Below are 20971 nucleotides of genomic sequence, written 5' to 3'. Positions count from 1 at the left end.
GCAAGTCAGGGCACCTTGCCTCAGTTTCTTTCTCTGTCAGAGTTTTATTTTTAAAATCCTGGTGCCTTTTTCCCACCCCCTCCTTGCCCCACACTTTGCATTCCTGGCTGCAAGGCAGCTGGGTGTGCTGCAGGGTCTTCTCCAGATGTGGTTTCATTTTGGTTTCTGCTTTTTCACCAAATTGCCTCACATCTGCCACAGCCCCGTGCTCATCTGTGCTGTCCTACTGCAGGGCTGGAGAAGGGAAAGCTCCAGAGAATTCTTCTAGCACCTTCTACTACCCAAAGAGGGCTTATGGAAAAGGAGGAGAGTGACTTTTTACATGGACAGGTAAGGATGGGACAAGGGGAAGGGTTTTAAACTAAAAAAGGAGATATTTAAATCGGATATTAGGATGAAGATATTCCCTGTGAGGGTGGTGAGGCCCTGGCACAGGGTGCCCAGAGGAGCTGTGGCTGCCCTGGATCCCTGGAAGTGCCCAAAAGCAGGTTGGACAGGGCTTGGAGTGACCTGGGATGGTGGAAGGTGGCCCTGCCCATGGCAGGAAGGTGGAACAAGAAATCTTTGAGGTCTCTTCCAACCCAAACCATTCTGTGATTCTCTGATTCTCTGATTTTATGATTCTACTCTTTTCCATATTTCCCATCATTTCACTTCTCCTCCTGAGCCTGAAGCACCACAGGACAACCCAGGAGAGCAGGGCTGGAGGAAGGAGGAGGATTTGTTCCCTTTGCCAAAGGAAGGCCCAGTCCTAATTAATGTCAGGCCAAATGCCGTGGCCAAGGCTTCAGGAGCTCCCTGTTGTTACCAAATCCTCTTCCTTCCTTCCTTCCTTCCTTCCTTCCTTCCTTCCTTCCTTCCTTCCTTCCTTCCTTCCGTCTGCTGCAAAACTGAAATGACCACAGCTTGTCCCAGACTTTACTATGCATTAGCAAGGCCAAGTGGTATTTATTATTAAATTATGTATTATTATGCATAAAATAAATTAAAATATTATCAATTAAACAATTCTATATTAAATATATTAAATAATATACATATATTGTATATTATCTATTGTTTTATATATTATATGTTATACATTATGCAAATATATATTATATATGTTGTATAATATATAATATATTTTATATATTGTATATTATATCTGATATATATTGTATATTCTACATTATATAGCAACAGTATATAGTATATTTTATGTAATGCATATATAACATATAACATATAACACAAACACATAATATATAATATATTAATATATATTAATTTATATTAATTTATATTAATTTATATTAATTTATATTAATTTATATTATATTATATTATATTATATTATATTATATTATATTATATTATATTTATTATATTTTTATTAATTTATTATCTCACACCACAGCAATGAGCCTGAAAAACACCTTGATCCACCCTTCACCCTTTCTCTTGAGTTCTCTTTCATCAAGACCATCTAAAGAGGAGGAGGAGGTCACTCCTCAGCCCATGTGACCTGTGCTGCCTCATGAAGTACCAAATTCAGCTGTGATGCCTTGAGAAAGCTGACCTAGAACAGAGACCAGACAGAGCTAAAGAATAAAGCAGGGATTTATTTAAAAGCCTCAATGGATCCACCTCGGACAGCACAAGAGCCCAGCCAGGGCTGCACCCAAGGTGAACCAAAATGGTCACAAAATGAACCCAAGATGAACCCAAAATGGTCACAAAATGCACGAGTGCTCACAGGGGCTCTCACTTTTATAAGTTTTGGTCCATTTGCATCTTGGACTTAATTGTCCAATTACAGCTGTAGATTATGAAGTCCCATCCTTCTTGGTTTTCTCTCTCCAGCCCACGTTGTTTGTGCTCTTGGGTTAGAGATTTGGATCGTTTGTCCTTGGTCCCCAGCTGGAGAAGGAATTGTTTTGTCTCCCTGCTCTGTGAGGAGCTCACCATCCCCTCGTATGAAGCTCAGAACTGCACACTAAAGCAGCACAGAATCTGAAACATAGAAAAGCCAAAACCTGAGGCATCAGTTGAATCCAGAACAGGAATGGCAAAGCCTGGCAGTGCCAGCAGGATCTGGGTGGGGGTGACCCATCAGGGATATCTGCTGGGATTCATGGAGAATCTCAGGTCACATCTGCAAGGGGCTGGCTGACAGGACAGAGGGACAAAGGGACATGCAAATCCTTCCAGGGCAGCATCTGGAGGCCAAAGCTGAGACAGGACTACAGACTGTGCCTGCACCAGGGTCCTGCGGGAGCCACTGCACCTTCATCTCACGGGGTCTGGCTCATTCTGCCTTTTCCACTGGAAAAAAAAAAGTGGATTTAAGTGGCCAGAAGAACTCATGCTTTTGGCAAATCTCTCTAGACAGATGAAAATAAAAGATGAAAAAATACACAACAGATGAAAAAATGACAACATCTGCCACAGCTTATTCACACCAGCAGTACTAAATCAAAACAGGGTTAGGGCTAGAAACAAAAGCAAAATAACTCTTTTGGTTTGGGTCAGATTTCCTTTTTTTTTTCTTTTTTTTTTTTTTTCCCAGTCTGTGTTTTCAGTGGAGGGGGTTCTTCTGTTTATTTACTTTGTTTGACTCAGCCTCAAAACTCCCTTTGATTTTTTGGTGTAAGCTGAGGGCCAGATGGGGTTGTTTGCACAGCTGCCTGCACGCCCTGCAGAGCACGAGCCCCTCGTGATGGAGGCTGCAGGGACAGACACCTGGGGACACCCCAGAAGTGCCACAGAGATGTCCCAGGACAGGAGGGGTGGACAGTGTGTCCCAGCCTTTCTCTTGTCCCCTAGAGCCCAGCACCCTGCAAGGACAGGAGTGTGGTGGAGTCAGACAATCACAGAATGGTTTGGGATGGAAGGACCTTTAAAGCCCATCTTGTTCCAATCCCCAGCCATGTTCAGGGATATCTTCCACCAGCCCAGGTGGCTCCAAGCCCTGTCCAACCTGGCCTTGGACAGGGATCCAGGGGCAGCCACAGCTTCTCTGGGTACCCTGTGCCAGGGCCTTACCACCCTCACAGGGAACAATTTCTTCTTAATATCCCATCTAACCCACCCTCTGGCAGTGGGAAGCCATTCCCTGTGTCCTGCCCCTCCATCCCTTGTCCCCAGTCCCTCTCCAGCTCTCCTGGAGCCCCTTTAGACCCTGGAAAAGGCTCTGAGCTCTCCCTGGAGCCTTCTCTTCTCCAGGTGAGCATTCCCAGCTCTCCCAGCCTGCCTCCAGCCCTTGGAGCAGCTCCATGGCCTCCTCTGGACTCTCTCCAGCAGCTCCACGTCCTCCTGCTGTTGGCCCCAGGGCTGGAGCAGCTCTGCAGGTGGGGTCTCACCTGCACAATCCCCCTCCCCTGCTGCCCACGCTGGGGATGAGGACACGGAGGGCTTTGGGCGGAGTGCCTGGGGCTGAGGCATGTCCAGATTCTCATCCACCAACACCCCCTTTGCAGGAGGAACAAGATGTAAAAAAGGAGGCAAAATAAAGACCCCGAGGCTCCAGTGAGGGTCACAGACTCTGCACTGATCCTGGCACAGCATTAGAGTCCCATGCTACCCCTGCAGGACGTGGATTAGGACACCGGGGCTGGGCAAATTCTGTAGTGGGGCAGAGGTGTTGGACTGGGATATCCCACCTGCTGTTCCAGAGGGAGACAAAACAATTCCTTCTCCAGCTGGGGACCAAGGACAAACAATCCAAATCTCAGACCCAAGAGCACAAACAATGTGGGCTGAGGAGAGAAAACCAAGAAGGATGAGACTTCATAATCTACAGCTGTAATTGGACAAGTAAGTCCAAGATGCAAATGGACCAAAACTTATAAAAGTGAGAGCCCCCATGAGCGCTCATGCATTTTGTGACCATTTTGGGTTCATCTTGGGTTCAGCACCTTTAAGGTCCTCTGCTAAATCTCCCAGCTCCACAAGGTGCCCCATGGCACCTCCCCAGGACAATTTGGCCTCAACTGAATCCATCTTTAGGGAGGGAGAAAGAGCTGGGTCCAAGGAATGCACGTGACACAAACTTCTCTGGGACTGCTAAGGGATTTCAGGAAGATGTAAAGAGCTCCAAGGGCAGGCTGCAACAGCCCTTTCTCCCTTTTCCCTGATGGAGCAGTGCAGGAAGGAGCAGCTTTGCTCTACCAGGAGCAGTCACAGTGGGCTCATGGCCAGCAGAGGCGAGTGGCTCCCAGACAAGGACAGGATCTGCTCAGGGACAGTCCCATCCCTGGCAGGCTCAGCTGGTTCAGTGAATTCAAGGATTTTCCCTGCCCCAGGCTTTCAGAACCCCCTTTGGATGCACACCATCTGCAGAAAAAACAGCTGGAAGCTTCCCACCCAACTGGAGCAAAACAGTTGGGTTTTTATTTTTTTCTTCCTAATCTAATTCTTGCAAAATGCTGAACTATTTTAGCTGAAATTTTTTCAAAAACACTTCAGCCTGGAGGCATCCAGCCAGGCAGCCTGGGGGAAAAAGAGGGGAGTCTGGCAGAGTTATCAGTAATTAAAGGCAAAGACTTAGAAAAAGTAGGAGTGTGTTAATGATAGATCCCAGCTCTCCCTTTAGACAGGCAGCACCTCACCAGCCACTGAAATAGAGCTGCCCTGGGGCACCAAAAAGAAAGGAGGGAGGGATGGATGGATGGATGGATGGATGGATGGATGGATGGATGGAATGATCAAAATGGGAAAAGAAACAAAGCAGAGGAGCCCACTTTCCACTCAGACAAAGGGCATGATCCCCTTCATAAGCTCCAGATAAAGTCCTACAAGCACAACCTCAGTCAGAGAAGGTCCTCTCAGCCCTTTCTCTGCAGGCATCACAGTGCCATCAATTGTCCTCTCACTGGGAGGAGGGATAGAGATGCAAACTAACCCAGTTCAGAGCTTTCTGGTATCTGCAGGAGCCTTTGGTGTTCTCCAGGCCATCAGCAGTTCCTGGGGCACCAGGATTCCCAGAGGTGATGCTCTGTCTGAGCCGTGAACAGAACCACAGGGAAATCACACGAGGACTACAGAAAATGTCATCCTCAGCAGAAAACAGGTCTCCTCCTGAATTAAAGGGATGTTTTGGGACATAGCAAGGGTACAGCACAACCAAATTAATTCCAGAAACAAAGCTCTGCCTGGGGAGCTTGCCCCACATTAACAAAGCAGCCCTCTTTACTCTGTGAAAAGCAGGATCATGACCCATAAACCCCCAGTAAGACACAAAAAGCCTCACCAGGATGCACATCCCAAACGCCACGGGCTGACCTGGGGTTTCCAGCCAGCTCAGCCACTGAACACATGTGAGAACATCACTGCAGAGCTCTGGTCCTGCTCAGGGCCCTGGGAAATGCAGCTGGAGATGTAATCCAAAGGCAGGCAGCTGGAGGGAAGCAGATTTCCATCAAAACCACGGAACATCAGAATTGCAGAGGCAGCAAAAGCTGTGAGCAACCTGAAACCCTGCTTTGGCCAAGAATATTTACATCTCATTTGGGACCAGCAGCATGGACAGGCCAGCACGTTCAGGCCTCTGGAACACTGACTCAGGAATTTTTGGCATGTTGAACTATCTCTTCTGGGATTTTTTTTTTTTTTGGTCTGTTTTCTTGCTTTTGAACCATCTTTTCAGGCTCCTCTGTACAGCTGAAGGGACCAGGCATTTTTGTTGCATGAAGATCCATTCCTGCAGTATTTCTGTGGCAACTCATACCAGTCAGGGTGGTAAGAAAAAGCACCAGGGATCCCAGGTAACAGCTCACATCATCTGAGTGACTAGCATATAGTTCTGAATTAGTTGCTATGATAATTTCTTAATCAATTTCATAATTTATGTTATTACTTCGGCCTCTAAGCTCTCCTTTCATGGACCAGGATCATGTTGAGCAAGATGCAGTGTAACAAAAATGCAGTTTATTGTGCAAAGAAATGGATTTCCACCACATTTTTAAGCTGCATTTCAAGTTTGCACCAAACTTCAAGAATTGAGTGAGATTTCAAACCTTTGTACTCTTGGACAGGGGAGTGATACAGAAGTAGGATAAGGATCCAAAAGGATATTTGGCAACATTTCCCTGCAAGACCAGGTTGGATGGAGCTTGGAGCAACCTGGTCTAGTGGAAGGTGACCCTGCTCATGGCAGGGGTGGGGAGACCTGGTTATCCATAAAATCTCTTCCAACTCAAACCATGCCGGAATTCTGTTGTCAATCCCCATCCCGGGACCATGGCTGGGAGAGGAAGGCAGGGAAAAGACTCCCAGGATTCACAGCAAATATCCTGTGCCAGCCTCATCACAGGCCCTATGATGCTCATGTCCTCACCAGGGTTCTGAGATTTGGCTCAGGGCCCCATCTCAGGTCCTGTTTTAAATATAAGTAAGTAAGAAAGTAAGAAAGTAAGTAATTAAGTAAGTAATTAAATAAATAAAAATACATAGATATGCATAAATATTTAAATATATAACATATAAAAATATAAAACTATAAAAATATACATACATATATAAATCATATAAATATAAATATAAATATAAATATAAATATAAATATAAATATAAATATAAATATATATATATATATATATATATATATATATATATATATATATATATAACTTTGCTTTAGAGCTCCCTTCTGTGGTTATCTCTCTTCTGTGGCCCCATCCTCCTGCCACTCTCCCTCCCCTCCCTGCACTGAGCTTTTGCTGTCCTCTGCTGAACCCCAGAAGCCACCCAAGCCATGACCTTCCAGAGAGGCTTCCCCAGGGAATGGCCCAGCCCCAAGGCTGCCAGAGCTCAAGAACAATTGGGAATGCTCTCAGGCACAGGCTGGGATTTTTTGGGTTGCCCCAAGCAGGGCCAGGAGCTGGACTCAATGATCCAGGTGGGTCCTGTCCAGCTCAGGGTATTCTATGATTTGGAAGTCACCAAATCTCCTCATCTCCCACACAAACCATCCTGGGACCTCTTCCTGGTCCTATATCCCTCACTGAAGAGGAAAAATGGGTCTTTCCTGTCCTCCCCAACCCTACACAACCCCTACAGCTGCAGTAGTTTCAACTCTGGAACACTTTGAAGATGGGGCTGAAGTAAAAGGCAAAGATGCCAAGACCACAACCTACAAAAATTTCCCAAAGATGGGATTTTGCAATCACACCTAACAGAATTCTTCATTCCAGACGTTCCCAAAGAATTTATCTGGATGAGTGGAGTTATCAGGCTGCCCCCAAATCCATTGATCATTGAGTCCCTCACTGAGGATCATTGAATCCATCCTTGTAGGGCAAACCCAAGACACGAAGCCCATGGAGGAGCTTTGTGTCACTGACAAAAAAATACAAGTTTACAAAGCTCCCTGGGAGTGGACACCAAGCCCTTTTCCAGTCAGAAAAACTGCCCCTACTCTCTTTGGGGCTGGAAGAAATGGGAACATCCATGAAAGTCGTCCCCACCCCACACTCCAGCCCCCCAGGGAAGAGCCCCATGCCCTGCCTGGTGCTCGTGGCTCCGGAGATGTCTCCACTCCAGCATTCCTGTGCTCCTGGATACAGCCACTAGAGGATGGCAGTGTCCCAGGCCACGCTGGGAATCACCAAATCCTGCTTTGCAAACCGACAGCACGCCGATCCCAGCACTTCCAGGGCCCCAGAGATTTCCACCCCGACTCACTCCAGTCCAAATCACAAGCTGGAAGTTCGCAGCCCTCAGCTCTGCTTCGCATCCCAAGCAAAGGCAGGCCCTTTGGAGATGGGAAATTGGGATTTTACAGGGAATCAGGGCTGTTTTGATGAGTTACCCAGTGTATTTGCAGATCTCACTACGTCTCCTCTCCAGTTTCTGTGACCACAAGGTGATCAGAGCCCTGTTATCAGGGTGTTCCTGCCACCTCCTTGGTTTTCCTGCATCCACCATCAGATGTTCTGACCTCTGGGCTCTCCATGGGATCATGATTTCCAGCAAAAACCAAAGCCTGATGAGCCGAGGAGATGGAGGCAGCCCAGCAGCATTCCCCCAGGACACCCTTGAGGGGATTTTCAAGGCAAATATCTGGAAATAATGAATGCCAAGTAGAAGCCAAATTATGCCCAAAATATCCTGTCTGAGCCACAGCTTGGAGGAATATTCCCTCTCCTGAGGAAGCGTAACAACCAAGCCGAGCTGCAGAATGAGATGAGCTTTGAACTAGAGCTCATTGGGGAATAAAACATCATTAGCTGTATCAAAATAAGATCATGGATGTGAGTGGGTGAGACTTGAGGCTGCCTCATTCATGAATGTCCAAGATCCTCAACAATCTACTGGGAATCCACCTCCCTGCTTCCCTGGGGCTGAATTCTGCCCAGTGGGGCAAGTGTTTTGCTCCAAGCAGAGAAGAAAATCTCCATTTCTTCATGGGTTTGAGCAAAGCAATCAGGACAACAGGAAGAATTCATTATCTCAATATGCAAATGAGTCTCAGTGTGCAAATAGACTGGATTTGCTCGTGTCTCCTTGCAGTGAATACTGGCAGTGATGGTGACATCTTCTCACAGGTCATCTGTGGCTTTCCCATTCCCTCCTGTCAGAATCCGTGGTATTGATGATTCTGAGGTTGTAGAAAGTCTCTGTCTGTCAGCCCCGCTGCCAAAGCAGAAGCCATAATTGGTCTGTGCTGGTTTCCAGGTTGTTTATTCTGTTGATCTCTCACATGTTCTGCTGCCCTGCCCAGCTCTGTCCTGCAGGGCAGCGTGTGGGGCTCTGACCTCAGTGGGATGTTACAAACATTAAATACCAGAAACTCCCTGGGCTGCATTTACAATAACGTGCCAATATCTGTCACCCACGTTGGACAGTGTGTCCCCAGACTGAACCAACAGAAAAATGCCAACACCACAGTGAGACATGGAGGGCATGAAGAAGGAGAAAAAGGACAAGACACACCCAATTTCCTCCATCTTGTCCCCTTTGGACCCCTAATCTAGAATCCTAAAATTTTACTTTTGCACCTCTGCCACACTTAATTATTACTGATATCAAACACTCAGAGCTGGTAATTCATCCTGTAAGATTGAAAACTCTTTTCCATGGACAGAGATCACAGACAGTGTCTCTGGGGGCTCTGTCCAGGGGGGTTCCTGACCCCTGCCAGGGTCCCAGACTTTCCAGGGCAGTCAGAGGGAAGCCCTGGATTCCCACACCTCCCACAAAGATTCCAAAATGCACCCCGCCCTTCCTGGTGGATCTGCTGGGCTGGTCCCAGCATTCCAAGAACTCTCACAGACTGAAGAGCCCAAAATTGAACCTGGTCTCTAGGCTTGGTATTGCAGTGATCCTCTCTGCATGTGTCCAGCCTGTCCCAGGGTGTGACATCAGCCTCTGCTGAACTTCAGCAGGGTCCTGTGGGCCTCATCTCCTCATCCTGCTGAATGGCCACCCTGCTGCCCAGCTTGGTGTTATCCACAAAATGCACAGACCTGCTGTTAGCTCTGGGAAACACCAAGACAAACCTCAGAGATTGGGAAAAAAATTGAATAAATCTCCTTGGGTGCTCCTTGGGAACCATCTCCACAAACCATTGGCTGTTTTTTGGGGCTGGAGGGGCATGGTGACACTTCTCCTCTGCCAAGATGTATCCAAATCCTGGGGAGGGGAACCTGCTGTCACAGAATCCTTCCACAGCATCCCTGAAATACTTTTTTGCTGCTAATTAAAGTCTCTGACGTCAGTGTTTCGATTCCAAGCAGTTGTGTAACACCAGGGCTCTGCACCGCATCGAGGGCAGGGATGGAAATAGATCACCAAATTCCAGCTCCCTGCTCCCTCCTTGCTGCCATGCCTCCATCCTGGCATGGGCACAGGTGGGAGGGATGGCTCTGGAGAAGATGTTGTTCCTCCCATGGGAAGGTGGAAGCAGAAGCACTGGTCTCCCACCCTGTGCTGCCTTCAGAGGGGTCCCCAGCTTGATGTCCCCTGGGCCATCCATCCCACCCATGCCTTGTTGTCCCCTCCCATGGACCATCCAGATGAGAATTTGGACCTCTTTTCTCTCCAGTGGGAATTTCCACGTGGAAAGCTCAGCTTTCCCCACACAAAGAGAGTTATAAAAAGGCACTGCAAGGCCTGAGGTCCATCCAGCAAATTCCTCCAGCGCCAAGGGTCGGTTTTCAGGAGGGGCTGGGCTGAAGCCTCAGAGCTGGAGCCAAGTCCAGCTGAGTCAAAGGTCCCTAGCAGCTTGCCAGCTGGATGCAGTGTGCCCCTGTTTTATGGGAAAGGCATCCAGCCAGAGGAAGATGAAGCACAGCCCAGGTCGAGTGCTCCTCACCCGTGCACAAAACAAGGCAGGGGACACATGAATGGAGTCAGGAGCCTCCTCCCTGACCAGCCTTCTCTGTAGATTGTAAATAACCCCAGGGATGCTCAGCTCAAGAATCCCTGCTGCCACATGGAGAAGCTGCTGGCTTTGGGGCATAATGAGCTCTCCTGGCTCTGCCTGGGACAGCTGGCAAAGAGCATCTTCTGCAGCCAGGTTCAGGGAGGGCTTTGGCCAACAACTGAGCGAGGTCACCCAGCGCCACTGACCAACACCAGCCCCAAAATTTTAGGGACACATCCCAAGTTTTCTGGGTCAAGGCCACTCCCAAAGCGTTGGGACAACCTTGTGTTGAGTGCAGGTCTGCTCTGCAGAGGCACTAATTCTCTTCAGCTCAAGCCAAGGCTCTGCCCTTGAGTTATCCAGATTTTTGGGGAGCTGCAATGTTTTCCAGAGCTTCCTGCTCTCTCCCCTCTGTGTGATGGTGTCCCACACATTTCCCATGGGAACTGCTGATCTCTCCCCCTCTGTTCCCAAGGGCAATGTGAAAAAGCATCACTCAGTGCCCTCAGAAGGACAACATGGCAAAGGCAGATAGCCCCAGGTAGAGAACAGGTCACCCCAGTGGGCTGTGCCTCAGTCTCCCCAGCTATCAAAAGAGGATTAGTTCACTTCCAGGATGTCATGAGGCCCAGGAACAAACGCTCCTGGGGCAGGATCAAGCCTCACAAAGGCAGCAGCTTATCTGGACTGCCCCAAGCACTGCCCAGGAAGAGGAGATGTGGTGGAGCATCACCTCCCAGTGAGCCTGTGACAGGCGGGGACACCACGGGTGTGGCACACGTGAGGAGCTGGCTTTCCCTGTGCCAAGGAAGGACTCCAGTTGCTGAGCCCTGGTTGTTCCCTGTTTATCCAGACAGTAAACACAGAGAGGATTTATGGGAAGAGAGCTGATGCCACACCTGCCCTGTGAGATCTGCCACGTGCTGCTCTCCTGCCAGGGTGGGAGAAGAGGTGAAGCCTTTTCCTTGCACAGCTTTCGTTTCGGGAAGATGGTTATGGGCTGGAATTTCTCCTGATGGAGAGATGTTTGAGGAGGATTTCATAGCAAAATGGAGAAAACACCGTAGGCATCATCCTGTTTATGGAGCCCCAAGCCCATTCAAGAGCAAGGAAACCCCCCTCAAGGGTTTTAATCCATATGTTACAAGTGGGGAAACTGAGGCACGGGGATGCAACTGGGCCAGAGGGCTCCCAGCCATTGTTCTTCTGCAAGCATGGAGGATTTTGGGGTGCAGGTGGGATCTTGCATCTTCCCTCACTTTATTGCCCAGCTCATCTCAGACACCAATCTTCCCATCCACACTCTCCTTGTACAACTGCTTGATTACAGCTCCAGCAGAAGATCCCACCCTTCCGTCCTCACCCACTGCCTCCTCTGCCTGCTTTAAATCCATTAAGGAGCCAACCTCCTTCCATGACAGGCTTGGGATCGCTTCCCACAGCGATGGGATGTCACAGGGGTGACATCTGGGTTACTCTGCCCAGGCTCACATTGCAAATCCAGCGCCGCTTCCCACCTGCTCAGCCTCAAAAATATCTGAGTGACACTGATGCCAACTTCCCAAAAAGCCACCTGCTCCTCTCCGTGGCTCCCAGGGCAGCTTTGCAGGAGCACCATAGCTGTTGTCTGCACATGGGAAGTGCCTTCTCACCTCACCTGGGTGCCAGAGGGTAGTGGTGGTGTGGGGAGCTGCAAACCCTCATTTGGGGGATAAAGACAGACCCAGGTGGGTCGGGGTGAGCACCTCATCATCCTGCTGCCAGCACAGCACTGCGTTTTCCAGGTGTTTGGTGGCTCAATGTGGACACAGAGGAAAAGAAATAAACTCTTAGAAGTGACCCATGGGCAGGATCTGCTGACTCAGTGAGCTTGTGAAACCACAAGGCATAAGAGCTCCAAGAAAGGCCAAGACCTTGGCCAAAAAAAAACAACAAACCTTTGGAGGAAGGCTTAGAGAAGCCACCCACCTTTCGGGTGACTGCTGATGCACTCAGCATTTCCTTCTCCTCGCTCTCCCAACCAGGTTGGGCCGGCTCCACGGGAAGGCTTGGCCAGCTCCCTGTGTTTACATCCCTGTGAGATGCTATCAAGAGTCCAGGCTCTGCCTGTGCTTGCAGGAGGTAAATCCACATTCAGTGCAAAGGGTGGGGACTTTCCTCTCTCTCAAGTTAAAGACAACTTCAGAAGAGTTGCCTCGGTGTCTGCTCTCTTCAGTGCACAAGTGGTGAGCACGTCCATGGATTTTCAGATGTGCAAGAGAGAGGTTAATCAGCCCCTCTGGCTTGTGCCAAGTGGTAGCCAAGAGAATGGAGCTGGAGATGAGATTTCTGCCAGAAGCTCCAGAGGATTTATTTTTCTTTAGGTTGTTTTTGTGGTATTATCTCTTTATCTTAGATAGAAGCTATTCTATCTAATTTATTCACAAGCATTTGCCATCATGCAGAACCCACTCTTCCCATGAGGCAGGAGGGTGTGGTGGGCCCCAGATTCAATGTCCTCAGCTCCAAAATCATGCAGCCATCAGATCTCTGGTCATCTCATTTGCTGCATGGTGGCTCTTTATACCCAGTTGCTGTCCATCCCATGAGCTCCCCTCTCAATCCTCCCAAATTACAGATTCAGGGAATCATGGAATGGTTTGGGACGGAAGGGATGTTTAAGACCATCTAGTTCCTCCAATTTTCACCTCCTGGGAAATTTTCTCCATTTAAAAGCTGTCCTTGGCCTTATCCAGGAGTCCTGTGGATGCTCCTGCAAGGCTTTTCCCAGCCTAATCTTAAATCAATCCTGGCTTATCAAGTGTGGTCCCAAACAAAAGCAATTTGTGGAAGAAGTCTGAGGAAGGGACACTGTTCAAGAAAATTAGTCTGGACTCTCTTGCTCCCCTCCTCCTGCTTTGCTTCCTAGACCCTATTTCTGAAAGAAAAAAAAAATCCAAAAATAAAATTGGTCTGGACTCTCTTGCTCCCCTCCTCCTGCTTTGTTTCCTAGACCTTATTTCTGAAAGAAAAAAAAAATCCAAAAAGAAAATTACCCCAAACCCAACTTTTTTGTCCATCACTGCACCCTACAAGTAAATCCATGTGTTAAAGAGAAGTGGCTGCTCCTGGTGAGGTGGGAATTGCCTTGTATCCCCAACACAGCTGCCCAGAGGGGAGTAAAATCCCTGAAACTGCTGAGTCTTGGGAGGATGCCAGTGGCAGATCACTGGAGCTGTCAGCTCCAGCTCCTGCACAGTCTCCTACCCAAGCACACCCCAGAAATGTGCCTGGGATGGATCCCACCTGCAAACTCCAAGTGCTCCTGGACAGCGTGTTCCTAACAAAAACCCAACCCAAGGGCTGGCAGAGCTCTGGGACGAGACAGTGAGTGTGTGTTTGTGTGTGTGACTGTCTGAGCCTGCAAGGGACAGCTTGGACCCCTTCCCAGTTTGGAGCATTCCTGTCTCTTTTTATGGCTGATGTTCTCCAGATGTTTTGTATTGCAGCCTCATGTGGAAACCCTCTGGCCCCAGGGCTGAATCCTGCTCAGCCCTCCACGTTACAATCAGCAGAGAGGAGGAAGAGGGGGGTTTTACCTCACTCCATCCACATGATTTATTATATATTTTATTATATTTAAAGCATGAATCAACCCTGGGGTGCAGCTGCCCTGAAAATGCCTATTCCCATGCCTGCTCATCCTTTTGAACTCTTTTTTTTCCCAAGGAAACACCACACATGTGATCACCCCCTCTCCACAAGCCCATCAAGTGCTGCAAAGCAGAAAGACACGGATACAACCTCTGGCTTAGGAAGTCCCGAAGCAGCAAATTGCCGGAAACGGAGAGAATATAATGTGGAAAGTGTTCCCCTGGCTTGGCCCTGGCCTCGCATTCCTGAGGAGCAGCTCCCCCCAGTCCCAGCCAGGGGATGGATACCAGCAGAGCTGGGCCGTGGCTCTGAGCCAGGAGGAGCTCCCATGCCACTGTGCACTCATGGTCCTCATCCATGTTGTCCATTTCTGGTGGATTTTGTTGGACCCAAGGACCCAGCTGGTTTCACTCCCTGCCCATGTTGTTGAGGTGTTGGTGCATCCCTAAGGGATAAGGGGGAATCTGGTTATCCTCCCTCAGTCTTGGCTCTAGTTTGGTCCCTGAAGTGACATTCTAATGACATTCTAAGTGACATTCTAAAGCGCCAGCCCCACCAGGGACATGGATTTGGCAGCGTGGATGCAGTGGGACATCCCATTTCTGTGCACACAGCTGATGGACATGGTGTGTCCAACAAACTGGTTTGACTTCCCATTAGGAAATTTCCTCATCTACTATTAATAGATATTTTAAGACACTCCTCCTTTATCATTCCTCCACACTCCACACATCACTGAGGGTGAGAGCAATCCTGCCCTCTCCTCTCTGCAATCTTCCCATCGCTGGGGCTGCTCCCACCTGAGCTCACTTTTCCATCTGCCACCCATCCTCTGCTCTTCCCTGCAAGCCCATCCTTGTGCCAGTGCTGGCTCCTGCCAGGACGAGGGCACTCAGCCTCAATGAGGATCTTTTTCCCAGAGCAGGAGGCTGCAGGCAGAGCCCAGTGGTGTTAATGGGGGGAGGAAAAGTCTGGCTGCCTGACGGGAATTTCCGACTGCTTCCTCACCTCTCAGGAACCACCTGCATCCTCCAGCAAATGCTCCCTGCTCCAGAAAAAGGCAATTGAAAAATTTTCCTGACCTCAGTGGTAGGAAAATCCTCATCTCCATCCTGACAGTGCTCTGAGCCCAGCTCCAGGCTGTGCCAAACACCCCAAACTGCCAGGGACATTCCCAGCAGGATCAGTCCCAGCCTGTGGCTCTGAGTCCCCTCAATGAAGCTTTCAGCATTGCCTGGTGATGTTCAGGGTTGGTTGTTTTCCCCTGGCCCATTTTTGGGGCAGGAGCAGGAGGAAGAGGATGGACCCACATGGATACAGGTTGTGCTATTTCATCTCCAAGCACCTGCAAGCAGGCTCCACCCCAATTTACTTCCCAGCTTGGATGCAATCGGTGACTACCTGAATTCCCCTTTCCTATTGGGGCAGGCAGGATCCTGTGCTGCGGCCAAGCCCCTCGGAGCTTGATGAAGAGGAAGAGGAAGAGCTGCAGGGTTTTGGTTGCCACCCAGGAGCAACACCTGCTCCACTTGCTCAGCAGGGCATGATCCTCAGGGTGGGATGCAAAGGCCAAGGAGGGAGGTGGGAGCTGGGTCAGCCCCGGGCAAGCCCTGCCAAAGCATTAATGACTCACAAAGTCATTAATGAATCAAAGCTCCCAGGTAATTGCTGTTATGAGGAAGAGGAAGAGTCTGTGCCGCTCCACCCTGCTCTGCATTGGGCTGGCCAGAGGTAGAAGCAGCCTGGAAAGGGTGGAGAAGAGGTGTGAGAAAGCAGGGCTGCACCCCGAGCAACGCCACCGCAGCGGGGAGGGAGCAAGGAAGACTCTCCACGTCCCGGGCAGGGGCACAAATGGGATGGGCACACGCTGATATTTATAGAATCATAAAATCATTGGTGTTGGGAAAGAGCCCTAAGGTCATCCAGCCCAACCGTTAACCAGCAAGTGACCTTGGCTGAGAGGGGACAGGTCCCTCTCGGATCAGCTAGCACAGCCACCTGAGAGAGATCAAAGAAAAGGAGAGGAGAAAGGGAGGAAAGGAATGAGGAGAGCAGTCAGGATGGATGAAGAAAGAAAAAAAAAAAACCAGAAGAATGAGAAAACAGAAGGGTGAAGTGGGTATTTTCCTAGTGAGGGACTGTCCAGGACCTGGCAGTGCTATGCCATGGGACCAAGGAAGGGTCTGATGCAGGAGCCCAACCCTTCTTCTGCCCACCATCCACAGCACCTCTATGATGGGCTTGGCCAGGCTGGTGATGCTGAAGGTCCCCTTGACCACAAAAGAAAAGATGTGGGGGTAGATCAGAGAATCATGGAATCATTAAGGCCAGAAAAGCCCTCTAAGATCATCACTGCCAATCCCACCACTGACCCACGTCCCCAAGTGCCACATCCACGCAGCTTTTAAATCCCTCCAGGGATGGGGACTCCAAACTGCCCTGAGGACCTCTCAGGGCTTGACCATCCTTTCAGAGAAGAAATTTTCAGAGGAGCAGGAGATCCTGACAGGCTGTGGGAGGTGGTGACAGGGATGCTGCCACCACTCCAGCCTCCACCTACTTTCCAGGGACACTTCAGTCCCATCCCTGCATTTGTCACCCCATTTGAATTGGGATGGCAATAGATAATAGTCCAGCACTGCCAGGGAGGAATGAGAGGAGAAAGGAGACATCTTCCACCTTCCCATGGGACAGACCCACCCTCCCTTATCACCCCATCTCCATAAGGTCCAGGCATGCAGCCAGGCTGGATCCCGAGCTCCTTCACTCATCGAGTAGGAAAAACAAGATTTTCTCATACATACAGCAAGGTGATGGTAGCAGGAACATGAGGAGCAGGGAGAAAGCAAGCAGTGTGATTCCCTCTGCAGCCAGGGAGGGAATTGGGTGCATCCCCACCCCCCCAGTTAGCTGAATTTGGGTGCCCCCATCCTGCATTCTCCCTCTGCCAGCACGCAGGCAGGAAGGACTCTGCCCATCCAGCCTTCCCCTTCCACTGAGGGGTCTTCCTTGGCCATGTTCCCATGCAGGCAGCAGTGCTTCCCAAAGAGAAACTGAGGCAGGGAGGGTGGTGCACCACAGGAGGTGCTCTCTGTAACTGGCAGTAGGTCCAGGGCATGAGGAGGTCCAGGAGCCCTGTGCCAGCACAGGCACAACAGACACCCTGCCTTGCCCATGTCCAGAGGGCTGTGGGACCATTTTGGGGTGTTTTTTATTTTCTCTCATCCAGGGAAAGAGGCTGGACATGCCCCAGCTGTGTGTGCTGGCAGCTCAGGAAGCTCTGGGCTCATCCCCCAGCGTGGGCAGCAGGGGAAGGGGGTGAAATTTTGCCCCTCTGCCCTGCTCAGGTGAGACCCCACCTGCAGAGCTGCCTCCAGCCCTGGGATTCCCAACTTTAGAAGGATTTGGAGCTGCTGGAGCCAGTCCAGAGGAGGCCACGGAGCTGCTCCAAAGGCTGGAGCCCCTCTGATCTGGAGCCATGCTGGGAGAGCTGGGGGTGCTCACCTGGAGAGGAGAAAGCTCCAGGGAGAGCTCAGAGCCCCTTGCAGGGCCTAAAGGGGCTCCAGGAGAGCTGGAGAGGGACTTGGGACAAGAGCCAGCACTTTTCTCACCAGGAAGAAGGGGAATGGTTTCACAATGACAGAGGGCAGGGTTAGATCGATATTAGGAAGAAATTCTTCCTTGTGAGGGTGCTGAGGCCCTGGCACAAGTTGCCCAGAGAAGCTGTGGCTGCTCCTGGATCCCTGGGAGTGTCCAAGGCCAAGTTAGGAACAACTTGATCTAGCGGAAGCTGTCCCTGACCACGGTAAGGGAGTTGGAACAAGATGAGCTCTAAGGTCCCTTCCCACCCAAACAATTCCATGACTCGGTGCCAAGGACGAGGCTCGCAGCGCTCCCTCCCCTGCAGCTGCAGCTCCGGAGTGCCCAGGGCCGGGCGGCGTGGGAGGAACGGCAGAACTCGATTTCCGAGCGCATTTGCTTCCCAAATCCGTCCCGGGTCCCCGCGGGGCTCCGCAGTCTCTTCCCAACACCGGGACTCCCAGCTCCAGCATGCCCAGGCGAATCCCTCCCATGCCGAGCGGGGATTCCCACAGTGGGAATGAGGCTTCACCCGAGTGAAAACATCCCGCGGGTCCGGCTTCTGCCTCATCGCTCAGGAATCCCGAGGTCAGGGCCGGCGAGTCCTCCCACGGCAGCGCCAGGAGCACGGGATGCGCATCCCGGTGTCCCTGCTGTCACAGGGATACTCATCCCGGTGTCCCTGCTGTCACAGCGCCCGGGATGCTCATCCTGGTGTCCCTGCTGTCACAGGAATACTCATCCCAGTGTCCCTGCTGTCACAACACCCGGGAATGCTCATCCCGGTGTCCATCCTGTCACAGGAATACTCATCCCGGTGTCCCTACTGTCACAGCGCCCGGGATGCTCATCCCAGTGTCCCTGCTGTCACAGGGATACTCATCCCGGTGTCCCTACTGTCACAGGGATGAGCATCCCGGTGTCCCTGCTGTCACAGCGCCCAGGATGCGCATCCCGATGTCCATCCTGTTACAGAAATACTCATCCTGGTGTCCATCCTGTCACAGGGATACTCATCCCGGTGTCCCTGCTGTCACAACACCCAGGATGCTCATCCCGGTGTCCATCCTGTCACAGGAATACTCATCCCGGTGTCCCTACTGTCACAGGGATGTGCATCCCGGTGTCCTTGCTGTCACAACACCCGGGAATGCTCATCCCGGTGTCCCTGCAGTCACAGGGATACTCATCCCGGTGTCCCTACTGTCACAGGGATGTGCATCCCGGTGTCCTTGCTGTCACAGGGATGCTCATCCCGGTGTCCTTGCTGTCACAGCGCTCGGGATGTGCGTCAGAGCATCCCAGTTCTGTCACAGCACCCGGGATGCTCATCCCGGTGTCCTTGCTGTCGCAGGTCCCTCCGTGCAGCCTGGAGAGGGAAGGAAGGGGGGGGAAAGAGGATCAGCTTCCCTTGCACGCCTGGAACATCCTCGGGCCAGCGCGTGACGCTGGCTCCGGGTGACATCCCAGCTCCCGGGTGATGTCATTTCCCCCACAAGTGATGTGTGATGTCCACGGCAAAGGGACAGCGGTGGGGACAACTGGAGGGGTGCGGGCAGCCATGAGCAGAGCAGGACAGTGCCCACCCGCACACCACCGCCGGTGCCACCTCCTGTCCCCTCTGCGTCACCCCTCCTGCCACCCCGTCCCCACTGCCACCAACCCCTGTCATCTGCCTTCACCCCGTCCCTCTGCCAGGCCCTGTCCCCATCTGCACCCGCTGCCACCCCGTCCTGTCCCCACTGCCACTTCACGTCCCCAAAGTCATCTCCTGTCTCCACAGCCCCCCGCTACACCGTCCCCTGTCCCCAGTGTCACCCCCTGCCACCCTGTCACTTCAAGTCCTCACAGCACCATCCCCGTCTCCGGTGCCACCCCCTGCCCAGTGTCACTGCCGGTCCCCACTGTCTCCTTATGCCCCCACAGTCACTCCCTGCCCCCTGCCCCCCTCCGCCACCTCTGTCCCATCCCATCCCCGTGCCACCGCTCGTCACCTCCTTTCGCTGCCACCGCTGTCACGCCTCATCACCTCTTGTCAGACCCCTCCCCGTCACCTTCCCCTGTCCCATCCCGTTCCGGTCACGCCTTGCCACCTGCTTTCCTTGTCACCCCCGCTGTCCCCTCCTGTCCCCTCCTGTCCCCCCGTCCCCTCACGTCCCCCTCGCCCCGCCCCGTCCCCGCGGCGGGCGCCCCGCGCATGCGCGGTGCCCGCGGTGAAGCCGTGCCCGGCTGCGGGGCGGGGCGGCTCCATCCGGGTCCTGCCCGGGCCGGGCGGTGCGGGCGGCGCGAGCCCCGGCGGGACGGCGGCGGCGGGTGAGTGAGGGCGGGGAACGGGACCCCCGTGTGGGGTGCGACCCCTCCCTGTGCCTTCTTCTGTGGGGAACGGACCCCTCTCCATCCCCGCTGTGTGCCTGGGATGCCTTCCCTGTGCAGCCGTCTGTGGGGCAGGGTCCGTCCTGCAGCTGCTCTTTGGGCAGGAGCCTCCTTGTGTGCCTTGTTCTGTAGGGAGGGGTCCCTGCTCCATCCCCTCTCCCTGTGCCTTGTTCTGTAGGGAGGGGTCCCTGCTCCATCCCCTCTCCCTGTGCCTTGTTCTGTAGGGAGGGGTCCCTGCTCCATCCCCTCTCCCTGTGCCTTGTTCTGTAGGGAAGGGACTCTCCTCCAGCCCTTCAACCTCTCCCTGTGCCTTGTTCTGTAGGGACGGGACTCTCCTCCAGCCCTTCAACCTCTCCCTGTGCCTTGTTCTGTAGGGACGGGTCCCTTCTGTAGGGACATGTCTCTGCCCCATCCTCTCTCCCTGTGCCTTGTTCTGTAGGGACATGTCTCTGCCCCATCTCCTCTCCCTGCGCTTTGTTCTGTGGGGCTGTTTTCCAGCCCTCTGTGGGGCAGGATCCTGTCTCTGCTCTGTTCCATGGGACAGGGCTCCCCCTCCATCCCCGCTGTGGGGCAGGGGCACCCCCTTCTCGGGGACAGGGTCTCACTGTCTCTCTCTGCTCCACTGTCACCTCTGGGGCAGGGCCTCCACAGGGCAATGGAGCAGCCCCCACATCCGTGCAGACCCCTAAGGGGGCACTCTCATGGGTCTGGGCTGTGCTTTTGGGGTGTCTGGCAGCACTACAGGGCTGCCGTAAGGTCCCGCTTGTGGGGGCAGAGGGGACAGCCCAGAGGCTGGAGCCGTGGGCTGGGACTGCATCACCCCGGAGGGATGGAGGATGGGGCTGGGGCAGCACAAAGGGACAGGGGACAAGTCCCCATCCTGCCTGGACCCCTTGATGAGGGGGAGCTCCTGGGGGTCCCACCCACGCTCGGCTCAGGGTCCCCAGGTCACCTCTGTTCCCAGCTGGCTTGGAATCAGACACGTCCCCTTGCTTTCCTGGGGCCGAGACGGGACGCTGCGGGTTTCTTCTGCCTTAA

General features: G+C 52.1%; 1 protein-coding gene and 1 long non-coding RNA gene across 3 annotated transcripts in view; one reads left to right on the top strand and one right to left on the bottom strand.

The window, feature by feature from the left end:
- Window positions 1-1369: 1369 nt before the first annotated feature.
- On the bottom strand, window positions 1370-20966 carry LOC146767490 (uncharacterized). The gene is made up of 3 exons (XR_014954591.1): window positions 20265-20966; window positions 19555-20167; window positions 1370-5380 (listed from the first exon to the last, which is right to left on the bottom strand). It is a non-coding gene; the product is annotated as an uncharacterized LOC146767490 (long non-coding RNA).
- The window catches only part of RNF24 (ring finger protein 24), a 29457-nt gene continuing 28319 nt past the window's right edge, over window positions 19834-20971 (top strand). For both annotated transcript variants that reach the window (XM_077782694.2, XM_077782695.2), the window contains exon 1: window positions 19834-19873. The gene's annotated coding sequence lies outside the window, so the exon portion shown is untranslated. The remainder of the gene's footprint in view (window positions 19874-20971) is intronic.

The sequence above is a fragment of the Lonchura striata genome, chromosome 4 (assembly GCF_050655825.1).
Source record: "Lonchura striata isolate lonStrDom1 chromosome 4, ASM5065582v1, whole genome shotgun sequence".
In the NCBI taxonomy this organism is placed as follows: Eukaryota; Metazoa; Chordata; class Aves; order Passeriformes; family Estrildidae; genus Lonchura; species Lonchura striata.
The sequence above is the reverse complement of the archived record's forward strand: the minus strand, read 5'-3'. Positions and strand labels throughout refer to the sequence as shown.